The 7,664-nt window shown below is 41.6% G+C and overlaps 1 long non-coding RNA gene across 1 annotated transcript; it reads left to right on the forward strand.

Moving 5' to 3' along the window:
* Positions 1-4,173: 4,173 nt before the first annotated feature.
* Positions 4,174-6,764, forward strand: LOC141372775 (uncharacterized). Its single transcript, XR_012378180.1, has 4 exons — positions 4,174-4,297; positions 4,847-4,930; positions 5,274-5,414; positions 6,227-6,764. It is a non-coding gene; the product is annotated as an uncharacterized lncRNA (long non-coding RNA).
* The last annotated feature ends 900 nt before the right edge of the window (positions 6,765-7,664 follow it).

The raw sequence follows: 7,664 nt of genomic DNA on the forward strand, positions 1-7,664 counted from the left end.
TTCTGGAAGATAATAAATGCCCGATAGTAGTTAAATGAATAAAGAGTGAAGAGAAGAATGCATTCTAAAGGTAGTAATTCCTTTTCATTCTCCATGCTCTGAAATGCTATTTGTTCATGGACTTTTGTCTTTTCTGTCTCCTGACACTAGAATGCATCTTCCATGAGGAGAGCAACTTGTCTGACTTGTTCCTACTTCTCGCCTCAGTGTCCAGCATAACGCCTGGCAGGCAGTGGGTGCTTACTAACATGTGCTCCATAAATACACAAATGAACACATGTACCTTGCATAAAGTCAAACAAAAACAAAAACAAACAGACAAACAAAACCCAGTAACAATAGTAAGAACAGTGTGTGAAGAAAAGGAAGCCATTGAAGAAGCATGGGGGAGAGCAGTCAGAGAGAGAAGGAGGAGTGGCATCCTCTGTGGACTGTGTTTGACTCTATGTGTGGGTGTAATTCTATACTCACACAGCAATGTGTTGGTTTGTGAGCATGTGTTTGCATAAAGGAACTAGCGTGCGCTAAACTGTGTGCGTGGAAGATAACTATGATGTGTGGGACTGTGTGGAGACATTTGTATCTGTGTTAAGGGATCAGAATTAATGCTTTATAGTTTCTGCTCTCAAGATACGAAGGAGAAGGGGAGGCGGGGGGGGGGTATTGTGCTCTAGCATCTCCCATATGCAAATAGCAGCAGTGGGGACAAGCATGCCTGTCTGATTGTATTTTACATCAGCATTTTAAAGTTTGCAAAAATGTCAAGGAATTGAACCTTTGAACACATTTTTTTTTTGGCTATGCATGTACAGGGCTGATAGGCAGAGCCCAATAAACCACAGGTTCATACACTTGCGGCATGTGATGTGTGTCTTAGGGATCATCCAAAGAGTTTTTGACTCTTGAACAGATGAAGAGGTTGGTATAAGAGATGTGAATCATTGGCAGTAGCTGCTCCAGTCCACTCAATATGGAAAAGGCTACCAGTGTTGCCCTTGATATGATGGAAAGTAGCGGAACTGTGTTGTAACATTAGGTCTTTGTTACTATCATAAATACATATCAGTGATGATGCCTCTTAGACTCAAAGGAAGACAATAAAAGGGCAGGAAGTGTGTCTACCAGGATAGGTTTGTTCAGATATTTTAGGAACCTCGTTTGACAATAAGCACTTAAATGTTAGGAGCTCTTCATCTGGACCACCCTCCTGTGCAAACCCTCCTGGTGGACTGTCCCATGGGTCAGAACTTGAGCAGCCACACAGCTTAATGGTTGTGAACTTGAGCTTTGGCACAAGTTCCTGGCCTCAAGAATTGGCTCTGCTACTTACTGGTTGTGTGACTGGGACAGATTACCCAGATTCTCTCTGGGCCTACTTTCATGGAGATAGAAAGCATTTGAACCTCATGGAGCTGTAACAAAGATATGCTAGCACTACACTTCCAGAGAAATTGATGAGATAAATGTGTAAAACACACTGCTTGGCACACAATAAAAACTATTTTAAAAAACCATTTGCTCGTATCCATTATTTTGTTTGATGCTTATAATTTAGGTTAGAGAATGCCATTTTTTTTTCATTTTCTGCACAAGAAAACTGTGGTTCAGGGGGCTAAATTATTAATAGTTACACAGGGTTTATCCTGTCTCTTTGCCCTTTAACCTGAGCAATGGTCCAGTACCTAATCCATACAAGCCCAGTGTCCTCAAATTTTCCTCCCCATTGTGCATCCTGGGAGGCTCTCTCCTCTATTTGGATAACTCCCCTTTCTGAAGTGCTCAGTGCTTCAGATTCTGCTGACTTCGGCTGTAGGTTCTTTGTTTCAAGCCTGTTTGTGTCTCCGTAAACCAGGTCCTTGCATTTTATACTCCGGACAGTCCCTGTGATCACTATGCCTAACGGCCCTCAGGAAGAGACCTTCCATTACCTTTTGCCCCATTCCCTCCAACTCCCTTGCAGATCCCCTACAATTTGAGTCTTACTGCCAGGACATGCACCAGCCTAATCCAGGAGCACAGATCTCCTTGGGGAGAAAACACAGTCTCCAGGTTGGACCAGACTCCTCACACCCCACTTTGATTGGTCGTGGTCTACATCTGAATCTGCTAGCTTTGTCCACTGCTGCCCCCCTCTCCTAAGACACCCTGATCCACTGATTCATTTCTTGTCTTCCAAGTAATAGCTGCACCTCATTCATTTTGTCCCTTCTCCCCCAAATAACTCAGAGGTGTTCAATGGTCTGTGTGTCTCTAGTCATAGGGAAAAAAAAATCCTACTTCATCCACTGTACATCCACCTGCTAGAATTTTTTAACCTCATTAGCAAATGGTGTGCTAAGACCTGAGCCTTTTTATTTTTCCATTCATCATTTTGTAATTGACTAATGACCATTCCAGTACACATTGTAGAACATGTAGGCCCACAAGAGAAGGCTAGGTGACCCACAGGCAACATAGGGACAAATGCAAACAAAAGTACAGTGTCAGTTTACGATCAGCTGATAAACTGTATGCTATCAAGAACAAAGATACTTTCAAAGCTGTGTGGAGGACCCAAAATGCAGACACATATATACTCTCCCTCTCTCTCATCTGGATCTGTCTTGAGGCCAAACCTTTGGCTTTGTTTTTGTTTTTTTTTTTTAAAGATTTTATTATTTATTTGAGAGAGAGAGAATGAGAGATAGAGAGCACGAGAGGGAAAAGGGTCAGAGGGAGAAGCAGACTCCCCGCCGAGCAGGGACCCCGACGTGGGACTCGATCCCGGGACTCCAGGATCATGACCTGAGCCGAAGGCAGTCACTTAACCAACTGAGCCACCCAGGTGCCTTCTCACTTGGGTGGAGAGTGGCCAGATTGTGCCAGATGGGAAAGCAACAATGTTACACAGAACGTATCCTCTGGGGACAGCTCCACAAATACCACACACCTGAGTGTGCCACAGCACTTCTCTGAAAGGCTCCACCACACTCACCATTTTGATGGGACAGCTGAGTGGGATTAGCAACTCCTTAGAGGAGAGGGATTTTGGGTGGTGAAAGTTGTTTGCTTGTCCCACATTTCTCTTTCCCCCTTCACTAGTCAAATCTAAGGGCACTTTTACTTAGAGCCTGCTATTATTTTGCCTTGACCACGGTGTAACATTCATTTCTAGGAGCTGACTCAGATGAAAGATTCAGGACCGGCATTCAAGTTTGTAGGTCTTTCCCCCCTCTCCTGCCTCATTTCCAATGCTGTGGAATTTATTTTTGGTTATTTTTATCCAATTCATAAAGCTGTCTGTATCAATCCAATAAGGCAACTCAGCGTGACAGGGAGATCTGGCATGATTCACTGTGAGGGACACTCTGAGAAGTATCCTCCATTCATTGTTCCCACGTCAACCATGACCCCTAAGCCAACTCACTTAGAATGGAGAGGAAGCCATCAGGCATCCCCTAAATATATTTAGAACGTGTCTATCTCTTGACGATGGGGAAAGAGGATGGGTTTGAAATTACCACGGCTCCATTACCTGCCAAGGACAAGAGTAAGTTTTTTCTAATCCAAGGAACAAATTTAAAGCAAGGGTGCACTTGCTTTAATAACTATGTTGCACTCCCTCCTCCTCCCAGAATCTCCGAGAAAAGCATACACAGCAAAGCAGGAATGAGAGGGAGAGGTTAAACAGTTTTTATATACTTTGCTTATCAATATATGATAGCATGTGTTATTCAAAGGGAAAGCATTTGCAAAAGTGGGCCACTCCTCATCTCCACACTAGAGTGCAAGCCTGCAAGAAATTATAATGGACAATCAATCATTTTGTTCTACATCCTCGGATTTGTGATTTGAGGTCCAAAGTACTTAAATGATTTGCCTGAATCTACTCAGAGAATTAGCACAAAGAAACAGTGTTACATCATAAAAGAGGAGGAGGGCTTTGATGTTAAGACCAACAAAGTGTCCGATTGTGGTTCTTGCCTTGTGATGCAAGTGATCATAAGCAAGTTTTGTAACCTTTTTAAACTTCAGCTCTTTCTGTTTTTAAAGTGCAGATGAAAATATCTACCTCACTGTGTAATCTTGGGAATTAAAAAAAGAGAGACAAAGAGAATTAAGAACGTGAAAGACAGAAAGTTACTATGGCAATGCCTAGCGCATAGTAGTTGCACAGAAATTCCAATTGTTCACTTTTCATCCTTACAATTGCCAGCCAGTGATGAATTATGGCATACTCACCATAGTCTCTATAATGTAGCTGCACTGTCCCAGATCTGGGTGATCGTATATGCCCAGTTCAGTGATTCAATGACAGGTACAGTGAAAGAATCACCCCTTCCCCTCTCTGGCAAGGGCACCGGTGTCTCCTCTCATTCCAACAGAAGTCTTTAGCATTGGGAGGGGGCAAGCTGTACAGAGGCATTCTCAGAAAGTTCCCAGGGGAGATTTAGGGTGGCATGATTTGGAGCTCACATCCACTCCTGAAGTGAGTGACCTGTGGTTGGTGAGGACACTTGCATTATCATTAGTATGGATTTCTCTATCACCTGAAAAGTGATTAAGTCAGCTGGCACAGACCTGGGCTAACGTAAACACAAAGCTCCCACCCCCTTTAAAGCCACGACTCTAATGCATCATAGTTCCAACCACCCGAATGATGTTCCTTGCACGGGCCCTCCTGCCAACCCATCACACAAAGCATCTACTAGCAAATACAACCTTCTGGCAGAGATCCAGGTCTGAGACTCCTGGCATCCACCTACCCCTACATTTCCCTCTTCCCCTGCCTCTCAAACTTTAGAACCAAATGTCCTTTACCCTTCCTTTAAAAAAAAAAAAACCCTATTTTCTTCTTTTCTTCCAGGAAGAATTGTAATTATATTACCAAAAAAGCTGGAGCCCAAAGCATTTCGCACACAAAAACTGGTCTCCTTCACCTTTTTTCAAGGTCAGAGAGGATTTTTCTTAAGAAATACAATGACCAGGTATCCCTTCCCAGAACGGTAGGGTGTTTTATCTAAATCAGTCAAGATTCAAATATCCTCCAGAAAGGGCAAAGAAAAAGTTGAGGTTTTACTTTAAAAGATGTTTGAAAGTCTGCCTTCCTTTGAAGTTTGAACTGAATTACAAAAATAATGGCAATTGATCAACACTTGTGGAATTAAGATGATTTGAAACAAGACAGAGCTGCACCAGAGGAGAGTAAAATTCTTTGTGGAATTTTGAGTATTGTAAGGACATAGCATTGACTTCTCAACTCATCTCTCACATTTTTCCTAATTGTTTATTAGTTTGAAACTAATGAAGAGAACTATAAAGTCAGCATTTCCTGGCCAAGACATCAGCTATAGGAGATACCTTTCTGTCCAGTTTCATTTCCAAGCTCCACTGACACACAGGAGCTCTTTCACTGAGACCTTCAGAAATCACTAGTAAGCCTCTCCACACCTTACCCAAGGGAGCGGAATATTCAGAGGGGAAAGTATCACTGAAATTAGCACCAAGTAGACATGGACCTGGTATTAAATTCTAGCTTGACTACATACCGACTTTACGTGTTTTGGAAGTTAACATGCACGCATGTGCCCCCCCCACATTCTAGTGCCATTGTGAATTTGACCTATAATAGCGTTATGCCAAGACATCAACTATTTCAGTGTTCATTTGCCTTAATTTTAAGTTGGTCTGTGATCAGTTCAACTTATTAACTGCACCCCGATTTTCATATGTTGAAATGGGTTGACTAACATTTGGTCTCTTTTTGCTGTTATCCTGGAATTTCATTACCTGCGATGCATTCTCCAAGCATCAAATCCAGTTCCATTTCTTGAGTCGGTTTAATATGTCACATTTCTGGTCCTAGTCCACTATGTACGAGGTTCTGGGGTCCAGTGTGATATTTAGACCAGTGTGAGCTGAGGTCCATGGCTACCACTTATCAGTTGTGTGAATTCAGCTATGATTAACCTCTCTAAACCCCAGTTTCTACATATTTAAAATTGAGCTAATTATATAATTATAGCTGCCATCTGTTCATTGAAGATTAAACAAATTTACATATATAGGTATGTGTGTGTATCTGTGCATGTCTGGAATAGAAAAGATAGAGTCATTTCACTCTAAAGCATCCCATTGTGCGCAGGTATATAAAATACATAGTGCCAGATACTGACAAAAATGTCACTAAACTTAAGTTACTACTATTAATATACTAATTATAAATGTATTTTGCTTGTTTTCTCAGTAACCCAATTTTATAGCATGACACGGTGATATGCTACATGAAACAAAAACATGATGCATCCTTCCACCCCCGAAAACATTCCTAAACCATCTTTTGTCCCTCCCGTAAAGCAGTTCACCATATGCACATTCATGCCTGGAAGATTGGCAAAGGAGAAACTGCCTATGCTTCAAAGCCATTCAATTCCCCAGCCTGATCCAGAAATATAAATGAAAGGACAGTGACAAATCTTTGAGATAATAGCAGCAGGCGGGATCATGGAGGTGAAGAATTTGTTATCTGATGTAAACTGCTCATCCATGTGAGGTGGATGAACTCTTTAAGGGGTGCCATTTAGTTCATGGGCAAAGATAATTTACTGAGCACTACCCAGGGCCCGAAGCTGAAGAATTTGTTCCATTTGGCTAAGCAGACTGCTCTGAAAGTACTTGTTTATTCCTCCCTGTTCATCCAACACTGGGTCTAATGCATCAAAAAGAAATGACAGATGATGTATTCACACTCTATATATTGTACAACTCTAATAATGACCACTCTTGACCCCAGTTTTTGTTTGGTGGAAGTTTTGGTTTTGTTTCGTGGGCTGTGTTTTCAGATGGGACTAGGGTTTTGCTGATAGTTAGGGAAAATCACTCTTTGGAACTCCTCCATCTCCGCTTTGCCTCTGGCATAGCCACTCTTTCTAGTGTGACCTCCAGACGGTATCTTCATGACCTCAGGAAAGGGAGGATATGCTATACAACACATGACATGTGCCATCTATCCAGAGAGGAGAAGATTGATATGCTTGCCTTCACCAAATTAAAAGCTTATGCACATTAGAAGATACCATTTAGTCAAAAGAGCTCTTATAAAGATTATATGAATGGCTTGTACACACCAATAATGAAAAGTGGACAGCATGCCAGAAAAGGGGGCACTCCGCAAAATGGAAAACACAAATGACAAATAAACCTATGAGAAAGTGGTCAATCTCATTAGCAACCAGGGAAATACACCTCAATAACACTACATATTCAGCAAACTGGCTAAAATGAATGGATGATGAATGAATGAGTAAACCCGCCAATGTCAAGAGCAATAGAGATGTGGAGTAATGACATTGCTCAGAGACTTCTGGTGGAAGGATGATTTTGTATAATTATTTTAGAAAACAATGACACTATGTAATAAGTCTGCCATTCCAACACTTCTATGTAACCAGTAGGAAAAGTGCACGTAAATGCTGGGAGACATGCAAAAACTGTTCATAGCATCACATTCACATTAGCATAAAACTGGACTGGGCTCAAATGGCCATCAGTAGTGTAGCCACACAACTAACATTTAGAATAAAACAAATCACCAGTTCACAGTCCCATATAGCATGAATGAATTTTACAAACATAACATTGAGTCAAAGAAACAAAATAAGTCTCGCTAGAAGGTTGGAATTCTG

Source organism: Callorhinus ursinus, unplaced genomic scaffold (assembly GCF_003265705.2).
Source record: "Callorhinus ursinus isolate GAN/ISIS: 27379988/994484 unplaced genomic scaffold, GSC_fseal_2.0 scaffold5, whole genome shotgun sequence".
Lineage (NCBI taxonomy): Eukaryota > Metazoa > Chordata > Mammalia > Carnivora > Otariidae > Callorhinus > Callorhinus ursinus.